Source organism: Solea senegalensis, linkage group LG21, assembly GCF_019176455.1.
Source record: "Solea senegalensis isolate Sse05_10M linkage group LG21, IFAPA_SoseM_1, whole genome shotgun sequence".
In the NCBI taxonomy this organism is placed as follows: domain Eukaryota; kingdom Metazoa; phylum Chordata; class Actinopteri; order Pleuronectiformes; family Soleidae; genus Solea; species Solea senegalensis.
The window spans coordinates 81,336-92,312 of NC_058040.1; positions in this window are offsets into that span (position 1 = coordinate 81,336).

A 10,977-nucleotide genomic window follows, 5' to 3' on the forward strand; every position below is an offset into this window, starting at 1 on the left:
AAAACACTTCTTTAAATGTTTCTTAACCAAGCCATTGTTTGCAGTGGACATTTTGCAAGTGTTTGAAATCATCTATATTTTGTTTTTGAGAAAAACGACAATTGTAAACCTGTGTGTTTGAAAATGACAAAGATGAAGAGCAGAAAATCTTGTTGTATGACCTCATTAGCTTCTCATTCATGACCCTTATTCCAGCTAACATTTACCATTTGTAAATGGGCTCTCTATATAATCTGCATACAGTATATTTACAAGTATTTAAAACACTGAAATAGAGGGGAATAAAAGTGCAACAGATATGTTACATGTCGGAAGACTGAGGCAGTTTTGATAGAAGTGGGCCTTTCTGTGCATTTACACCAGGAAGTAACTAATTGCTTGGGAGAAGTGTGCACATGCATACACATACTCTGTTTCCCATTGAATCTCTGTGGGCAGTTGTTTTTATTTTTACATTGTTTTTCACTATCTTGCATCAAGAATAAAGATCCTGTGTGGTAGAAACACACCTCGGAAGATGAGTCGGCGTCTTCAGAGGTGCAACCTAAATTGTGTGTGTCCGCTGAAGAAGTAATTTGTGTTACTGTCTTATTGTTTATTTTGTTTCTAGTTTTCTATTTAAATTATATTTAGCTCATTTGTGTATATGTATAATTTCTGGTGGGTTTTTTCTTTTAAAAGACATCTGAAACTGTTGTGATACCTAGCTTGCTGGCAAGTGTGTAAGTGTGGTATTACTGTGTTTTAGTGTGTGAAGGAAAAAAGAAAAAAGAAAACCCATCAGCCAGTTTCCTTTATGCAAATCGTGGCTCGGTCTCACAGCAGATGGGTGTAGGTGGGGATTGCTCCCCCCCACACCCCCGCTTATTTGTGGCCCTAGAGCCCCTCCCACCCCTCGTGCCCTTAGACCCCTCCGTTTGGGTCACATGACTCACTCGACTATTGAATGAGATGCACCTTCATTTGCATATTCTCATGGAATTTTGGAGAAAAAAAAACACAACAAGGCTCTGGTCAGTGCACAAACAAGTAGATTGACAATAGTGGGTCATCTTGTTTTGTTTTGTTTTTCTCAACAACTGAAAAATAAACTAACAGGAGAAAAAAAATAAAGACGTGACGGAACAAACTGCGGTGTTTGTGTGTGTTTTTCTTTCCGCGAGAGTCCGTGTGAGATAATGAAGATATTCTGACATCAGAATAGAAACACACTGACACACAGTTTCCTCTGCCATTACCAGACTGACTGTGTAACCAATCATGGCACCACAGTAGGTCATTATACTACCAATTCATACATGAGCACACTGGAGCTCCTCATTTGCATGTCTTCGCCTTTACATTGTCAGACCACATGTCGCAACTTAAACAGCAGCGCGCGTGTGTGAGTGTGTTGCAGTGCGTCCTTGGCTGCTGATTTGCCTTTGGGTAGCCCTGACACATGCCTGGGGGTCCCTGACTCTGGGCATCCCAGTGGGACCTCTCAGTGCCCGGGTTGCCTCCCCACTGAGGACCCTGTCTCGACAACCTATAGAACGTCCTTCAGCACTCGTCCACATCAATCAACATAATCCCCATGCATGTGATTATTCAAATGCATATGACGAAGTGAAACACTTTTTTATCTTTGCTGACGCCACGAGTCGTCTTATTCTCTGCCGTATCCTTGAGATAACTGGAATTCATACAAAGAATAATTTATTTTAACTGCAGATTATAGTGTGTAGTTTGGTTATTGGCGATTTTATATTACTTGAATGTCTCTTGCCATATAAAATTACATATTTTGGGGCCTTTGGACTAAAAGAAAACACATAGGAAGGACGTTTTTTGATGTACGTATCATAGACTTAACTATTAATCATGAAAATGATCTTAAATACTGCTTGGGAGTCAGGTTTGTACCTTTGACTTTATCAGGGAGTCTGATATTTCCTCCCGTTTCTTTGAGATTTATTGTGTGCGCTGAACAAACGATGAACAACAAACAGCACGGTCATCAGTTGTGATGATAATCATTAATTGCGAGGAGTAAATATAATCAGGCGTTCTTCAGGGTGCCGTATCTAAACGCAAGGTTTGTCTGCCTTCTCTGCGCACACTGACGGATAAACGGAGGCGAGTGTGTGTGCGTGCGTGCACGGTGACTCACACCAGCACCGTCAATTGTTGGAGCCAGACAAAAGGCGGCGGCAGCTCAGCTGGCCTTGATGATGAACCAAAGACTGAGAGAGGGAGAGAGGAAACTCACTTCAAGATAAACACTCACACACTCAAACAAATCACACCAGCACCACCACAGCGTCTGTTTAAATGTCTAAAGTTTGGTTTAAAAAATATTGTTGTGAGGACATTCGGTAATTATTTTTATAATAATTAGGTTTAGATTAGTGTAGGAACGCATTATATCAGTCAGCGGTTTACATGCATGTTAAAAGTCTTTTTGTTTTGGTTTTTATTCAGTTCTCTTAATGTCATGTAAACACGTTAGTCCGACTAAAATCGAGCTAGTCTTAGTCGGACTAACATACCTGGATAATGCGATTCATAGTCTGATTACTCCTGCATGTATACGCTTAGTCGGACTGGCGTCGGACTTGGCGTTCTGCACATGCGACGAAATTGTAGAAGACGACGTATGAACTGCAGTTCTGTTGCCGGAAATCATACAGTGGCGGTGTCTCTCTTTGGACAACACAACCATCTAATTTGTATCACGACTAACGTGTACAGCAGATAAGAAACATAGACAACCACAGCACGATTGTTGTTCTGTGACGTTAAGGTCAACAAGAAACCAACTCAGTACACACTAGCTTATAGAGAGATACAGCGGCACCTAAAAACTACGTGATTTTAAGCCTGATGTCCTTGAAAACATGGCTACAGACACTACAGTATGTCTAGAGGGGGAACCATGTACTGGGGAAGGAGAGGACAGCCAGGAGACGGCAAAGAAGCCACAGGAGGATTCAATCCATGGCTGCCAGTAATTCTGACCCCAACACGAGCACACCATATAAATGCCAAATATGTAGAACCTGAGGGTCTAGATTAAGTCCATTGAGACATCAGAAGTGGACGTCATCATCTGACTCGATGGACAACCGCAAGCGTGTGTGTTTTCTCGTCTGCACACACACACACCGTGCAGCTGTCTGTGTTTGATCAGCTTTAACCAGAGGAGAGTCCTGCAGAATCTCCTCCGTTTGGTTCGAAAGGTACGGAGGGCAGATATTGTGTAAAACAAAGGAGATTTTAGAACACAGAGATGCATCCCCAGATGTTGTTCTACAGTACACTTTGCTGTGGGAGAAATCAATAAAATGTGGGCTATGAAGTGGTTTTAGCTCGCTCTCTTGACCTTTACATCTCAACTGTAGCTGCTGCACTGTGGTTTCTTCTACTCACCCCCTAAAAACAAACAAAAAAAGCAAATTCACTCAACTTTATGACTGAGTATTTCAGTTGTTGGATACTGATTTCTCATGTTGATCAGAGTTACGTCGGTGTTATTATTCTGTCTCTGTTGAACAGAAACCATGCAACACTATGTGAACGCTGTGTCCTTCATCTAAAACATTGGGCTCCATCCACCAATATCGTCAGACTGTATACATTAGCAGTGCAGAGGGCAGACGGGGTCAAGCAGCGTTTATCCCGTCAAACTCTGTCTTATTCCCATTTGTCTCACTTTACAGTACTAGTGCAACGTTGCTGCTGCGTCCGTACGCCTCGGCCGTATGACAAATCACTTCCTGTGTGCAGCTGGAGAATGTTGTCACGCAGCACAACGTCTGCACTCCGCGACACCGAGAAACACAGTGGGAGTTGTGTGGAGTGGCTTGATCAGCTTTGTGTGAAACTCACTGGAAAATGGACATTTCATTGATTTTAGTTTACATTTAAAAGTTACAAACTCCACGTCCTGCAGCATACAGTCTCCTGTATGCCTACACTTCTTTGCCATGTACACAAATATACTTGTATCACTTGTACCAGACATGATCTCCTCTCCTAACTAAGACTGACCATATTAAAAAGAGGAAAAGTGATGACAATAATAACATAACAAAATGCCACATGTACAGTTTTGTACAGTTACTCGAATGGTGAAGTGAAAAAGCAGAACATGACACAACTGTTTGCTTTATAATGCACTAAAATATGGATAAATGGCACAAACTGTGCATGAATAGAGCAGTCATTCTCTCTCTCTCACACACACACACACACATACGTTTGCACTTCATTCATATGCAATGCATTCCCTAGCCTCTTACCCTAACTTTAACCATCACAACTAACCTTTACCCCTAACCTAAACCCAACTCTAACCCTAAAATCAGGTCGTAACCCCCAAAAAAGCCCTCACTCAGTACGGTTTATGTGATTTTCGGTCCTCACAAAGTCACAAATACAAGAACACACATAAAAAATGTTTGGTTTTTTTTTTTTGAGTAAAACGTGATCTCATCCACAGCGGAAACTGAAAAGTTGTATTCTTGCTTCCTGGACTGGCAGTGGAGGAAATGATGTCATGACCTGCCGATTTCCTGAATGAACTGTTTGAATGGCCCTTTTCACTGACAAGCTGCTGACTCAGTAAATTAACCAATTATTAGTTTCTGTGCGTGTAACATTGAACCTAAAGGAGAACGAAGATGCAGACGCTCAGTCTGCATCTTCATTCACCGTGGTGCATAATAAACTCTTATGAATAACGTGCAATTCATCAACTACAGAATCAAGGATCCACAGACACAAAAGCAGCAAGGCCATGACATAACAATTAGTGCACAGGTGATGCAAGGTGAGGGGAAAAAACACCATGGGGAGACAATAATGATGTTAATTGCCTTTTTGTATATATATGTATATATTTTTATTATTTTTTTAAATCACATTGTACTCCTTAAATTCTTCTTTTTTTAATATTGTGATACCGCTTAAATTCATTATAACATGTATAAAGATCCCTCACAGTGGTGCCAGAGAAAAGGTCAGCGCTCATAAACCAATCAGTCTTTAAAATGGCTGGTCTTAATCAAACCCTAGTTCGTTTGATCGGAAAGTCCAGTTCATTTGGGCGAGGTGTGAATGTGCAACCAAACTCTGATGCGAACCAAAGAAGCCAACTCTGGTCTCGGTTCGCTTCTAGTGAACCAAATGCGGGACGCGGACTACAACGCAGGTCAGCTGGTCAGACGAAAATCTATCACAAATCTATCTATCACATCTAGCGCCCACAAGAACAGGAGAAGGAGAAAAAAAGAAATTCTCCAGCATTAACCACTGTTTGACTTGTCTTCTTCAGTAATTCTGGACGCAGCTCCGCCTCAGACGAGGAGGGGAATACATTATTCAAAAGGTGTGGTTCAGCGTGACCCCCGATCGTACCAAGTGTAGAGGACTCTTAGGTGTGAAAACGACCTTAGCCTTCAGTGCCACTTCAGATTCAATAAAACAATATGATAAGACACGTCCCGCTCCGTGGAGTGCAATTGTAAATTAGTTCAATAAACGGTGAAGACACTGAAAACTGCTTCAAAACATAAACTAAAGGCTGCCAAAAATGTTTGGGTTTAACATTTTAAGCTCAGCACATGAATGAAAAACCACAAACCTACACAACTGTTTTTGCAGCTGAACTGAGAACGGCACAGTCTCACGGTGACGTGACAGAAAACAGCTCAACTTCAAGGTGGGGAAGTGTGATTTTGTTGTTGTTCAGGACTGTATGTGCCCTTGCTGTGGCCTGACTGAGAGGTGTGTGCGCTGCCGTCGGCTAGTCTCACTTGGCCGCTGCCAGCAGCAACATCCACAACGCCAATGTCAACAGACGGACATTTGTGCGGTGAGGAGAGAGGGAGACTGAAGGTGAGCGTAGAGGAGGGGAAATATAGGGGAAAAAGAAGGGAGGGAAGTTCTGACACAGAAAAGAACCAAGAACAAAAGAAATCAAGAGGAATTATTCGATAATTCACACGTATGCTGCAATTATCTCGCTTACTGTCAATTGTGTGTGTGTGTGTGTGTGTCTGTGGCATGAGCAGCCACCCAGAAATGTCTCTCTCTGTGGCTGACAGGCTGGCGTGAGCAAAGCTTCCGCTGTGAGCTGCACTCAGTGACCGATCAACTCAAGCAGACATCAACACACAAACATGCACACACGCACACACACCATAATTAGAGAATGAAAAGGGGACACGTGTAGCATCGGCGGAGCTTTTGCTGCTCACTGGAGCAAAAGTGAACACACACACACACTGTATATACACACACACACACACACAGTGAGAAGCCGCTGGGGGTCAATAGGCGTGTCCACGGACAGACAGTGGGAAGCAGCACCTGATGTCTTTGTTGCCAGGCTCCCGCCCAGTGACTGTCATTGGGGCAACCTGCTGCGCCAAGCAAAACCCTGTTGCTAGGCAACCTGAACTTCAGTGACAGACAGTTGGAAAGTTGTGCAGCGAGAGCGAAATCCAAGGTGCAGAAAAGTACGAAGGAGGCAAATAATAATAATAATTACAATAACACTAAGCATATTATGGTCTGTGCACGGCTCAAAGGAAGCAGTGAAGCGCGGTGAACAGCAAGAAGTGACATTTCAACCCAAGTGTGTCTTCATCAAACTGTTTTCTCCGACGTCGCCCCTGCATACCAGCAGTCCTTTGATTTGTGAGGCAGCATGCTGTGTGTTCTCAGTGTGTGTGTGTGTGCGAAAACACATCAAAAAAAATATAAAAAAGAGCTCAGCACACAGACTCAAGTACAAGGTAGTGCCTTGTTCATGGACACGCAGAACCTGCCTTTAACCACCGCTGCTACTGATTACACACAATAAACATCCAACACAAAACAGAGAAACAAACCCATCCCTACGTGTTCATGTGTGTGTGTGTATTATTTTTCTGCATCACAATTTCCCTGAAGCACAGCAGCCAATACACTTTTTAGTGTCAGAGCTTTCGCCCATTTCTCTTCAGTATCTGGCAGTTACTTACAATTTACTGCCTACTGCGTATTAACAATTTAAAATGTTTTATTGAGGAGAAAACACTGCACATAAACACCAGATTTTGTATGCTCCTCTCTGGCGACAGAGACACTGATCCACCGGCTTCCCGCACAAGCGGAATTACCGTAATAACCACGCGTCCTATTTGGCGTGCAACTTCTCAGCTTTCAGAAGCAGGTGAAATTTTTCCAATAGCACAAACCGTCACGTTCTTACGGTAATGCGGCGTGTGCTCGCGCAAACATGTGTTAAAGGGTAAAAAATGAATGTCTTCATTTTGTGTTTTGACAAATGACGTTGGGCGATTAACGTGTGAGAAATTAACAAACGTTTTTGATGAATTACAGCAAAGGAGTAATCGCTCGACCAATTAAACGTGTGAATTATTACGGCTGAGATTTGGAGATGCATCACAATCAGCTGCTCCACAGACAACATCATCTATAAAAGACTGAGGCAGATGCAACCACGTGTCAGTACCTTTGTTTGCTTGTATTGTCTTTGTCAAACTAGTCAACAACAAAAAGACATTTAAAGCCAGGTTTTAATGGGTTTTTGACCAGTGTGAATGCGTTTGATTGGCATTCACTCTTATGTCACATGACTCTCCAACACATGTGAGTTTTTTTTTTTTTTAAATCAGCTCTGGTCGACTTTAGTGGGAACACAAGACGTGGGTGAACATGCAAATCTTTTCATGTGCATCATTTCTGTTGCAACGCGTCACCATGAGTGATTCAACTATGATTAAACTTCAGAAAAGAGCTGTTAGAACAATAAGGTATTTTTACATTTTTACATATTGTGTATCTAAAATTTTAGAACGTTTTAAATTGGCTTTATGCATGTGGGTATATGAATGTATGGATCTGAGTTTGTGTGAGTAGTGAAGGTGTGTACACATATATTAATATTTTATTTCATTAATTACGTCAATTTTCACAATTATTATGTTGTATTTACTTATTTAGTAGCCTCTCTTTTAAATTCAACTTTTACTTATTTTTCTTAATTCTCATGAATATATGTAATTGAATCGTTCTTTATGAATTATTAATTCAGATTAATTATTCTTTAATTCATTAGTTTTAGAGTCGACTATTTCTTTACCAATATTTCTGTTTATTTTTATGTGATCAATATTAGTATTGTGTCAGTTAAACGTGGTAGTTCGATGTATGACTTAATAACATGTGTTTGAACGTATCAGAGGCAACTGATTTATTTGTATTGCCTCATTGTATGGACAAGTAGGAAACAATAAAAAAATTAATGAAGAGAAGAAAATCATTTTCCTGCAAACATTATTTATCATTTATTTATTCATCTATTTTCTTCTTTAGTCCCACCTCAAGTAAACATTTGATATGTAACTTCTGTAACTACCTACCAATATTTTTTTTCCACATTGTGTCCTGTTGTTTTGTTTTTATTGCTTTTTAAAGTCTTAATTTTGGTTGTGAGGTATTGTTGCGGATATTCAATTAGTTTAGGCCAAAAACATTCCTTTTTCAGTCATTGATTTTGAGAAATGGGCCAGTGGACACGGCAAAACAATCACTGGTTCAAAAATTGCATATGCATCTGCTCATTTTTTTTCAGAATCCTGGATTAAGTCTGACTTTGAATGCACACTTGTTTCTTGTGATCAGCTCAACATCCACCTCTGTGGCTGCAGCACCTCCCACCTGACAAATACACTCATACACTGATTTTTAATCCACGTTTCCGGCTAAACTGGACCACATCAGACCCTTCGCGTATTTCCATTGTTCTTATTACAGTGCATATTTCTGATATATGGATGACGTGCAATAAGAAGTGGTTAACATCACATGACTTGCCGAATGCTGCATGAGAATGAGTCAGAAGGTTAAGCGGCAGCAACACTGCATTCCTGAAATAAAAACCATTTGTGTCCAAACTCCAACAGTGTTGGGCATTGTATGAATACTGTGATGTGTGAGTCACAGTGATTTTGGCTGCTGATTGTCAAAGCTACACCCACAACTTTCAGCCATCACTGTAGACGCTCCATCTGAATGATGCTGTGTTTTTTTATATATATATAAAAATATATTCAGTGAACCTTCTTTAAATCTTCCCCTGTTCTGTCTGTCTTTATCTTGTTACACACAACCCAGAAGACAATCTGTGCCCCCATCCTACCATTGTTACAAAGCTGTAAACCAATATCCGGTGATATTTTTGTTGGTTTTTAAATGTGACTTTGATTATCACTGGACATATAAACTGCGTCACTGCAAGTCCCATTGTATGATGAGATACTGTGCCAATCTCAGCCGACATAGGGCAATTAAGCTGGATGACGTCACGTGGTAATTTACGCCGCGTGTAGTTGGTAGGGCTGGGTGAAAATTGATTGATTTTGCTGATATATTGCCGTGGAAGTTACCTGGCTGAAGAAGAGGGAGTTTACAGCAGGATAATGGTGCAGAAAGCTGTGTTAAGAGATGCTCCATCCATGTTTTATACATAGACTTAATGCACTCCTTAATGTTCTCCTTGTTGTGAATAAACAGAGAAATCACGGACGTTTTGCTTTCCTCCGTTAGACAGATATTGTGATGTATCGCTGTATGATTGTCTTGTAACATATTGATTATGACAGAATGCTTGTATTGCATATCACATGTGAGGATCCCTGTGATTCCCAACTCTACCAGTTAAAGTAAGAAGGCAGCAAAGCTTGGCAAATACCAATGATTTATGTAAATAGTTCTGGGTCTGGATAAGACGGCAGCCCTCCCATCTGATCTACAGCATCAGCCTTTGAGACTTTGTACAACATGATGGTGATATTGAACAGCAAAGAGACAGTTAATGAATGTGCAGAGTGAATGTTTGAGGCCAGCAGAAATGGAACAGACGGCATAATTACACTGAGCCCAGATCTCAGTTAATTCATCTAACAGAGACTATTGTTCCCAGTGTTTCTCTTCACTAGAATGTTTTTTGGAAGATTTGTACAAGCTGAGCTTTGAAGTCTGATAATAAAACGTGAATGAAGTGTGTGAATTATTCAGAGCATCTTCATTAGGTCTTTCTATCGTTACTCCAGCAGGTTAATATCTCTGAAGTCTCCTCGTCACCTTCCCGTTTCTTTGGTTCTTATTTTTGGATCTACACACGTATGCAAACACAAACATACATGCGCAGATATTTTAATATACAGAGGGTGTGTTCTCTGGTTTCCTAGGAACCAAACCAAAGCAGTTTGTTACAACAATAGAGCAGCTGAGACTGTGTATAGTGGTGTGAAAGCAAATGGGGGGAAATAGCAACAACAAATGGTATTTACAGTAACCAGTTCCACTAAAAAAAAAATGATTTCAGGTCTGTCGCTGCTCAAAACAGAAAACACTTCACTGCGTTTCAACTCAATTTTGCCACTGCGGTCCGATTAATGGGAGGGGTTGAAAAAATGCTCCCATTTCTGTTGATGGAAGGAAGGGTGAGACGGAGGGTGAGGCACTGGTGAGCGGCCCAGCAGTGCGAAATGGTGCCGTGCATTAGCAGTGCATCAAAATGTTAACCTGGTAACATTAACCTGGTAACGACACAGAGGATGACTCATATTATGACCAGTGATTTGCACATTATTTGATGTTTAGTGAACCTTTTTGTATTGTTATTAAAAATGAGTTTTACAGCAGAAACCCAACAAAGCTGATGTTAAAAACAGAAAACATAATTTCACAAGAGATACTGCCTTCAGATTAAGGATCTTGTTGGTATGGCCCGTTTACTTCCGCATTTTACTTTATTATGACTCTTTTTTTTTTACTCTCCTTTAACTACTTCCCTTTAGCTTTTATGTTCTGCTGTGTGTTTTAAAACTGAAATTGTTTTGTCTCTATAACTATTTGTACCATTTGTGTTTCTATCTTGAGTAGGACTCCCTGGAAGAGGAGATCTTTTATCTCAATAGG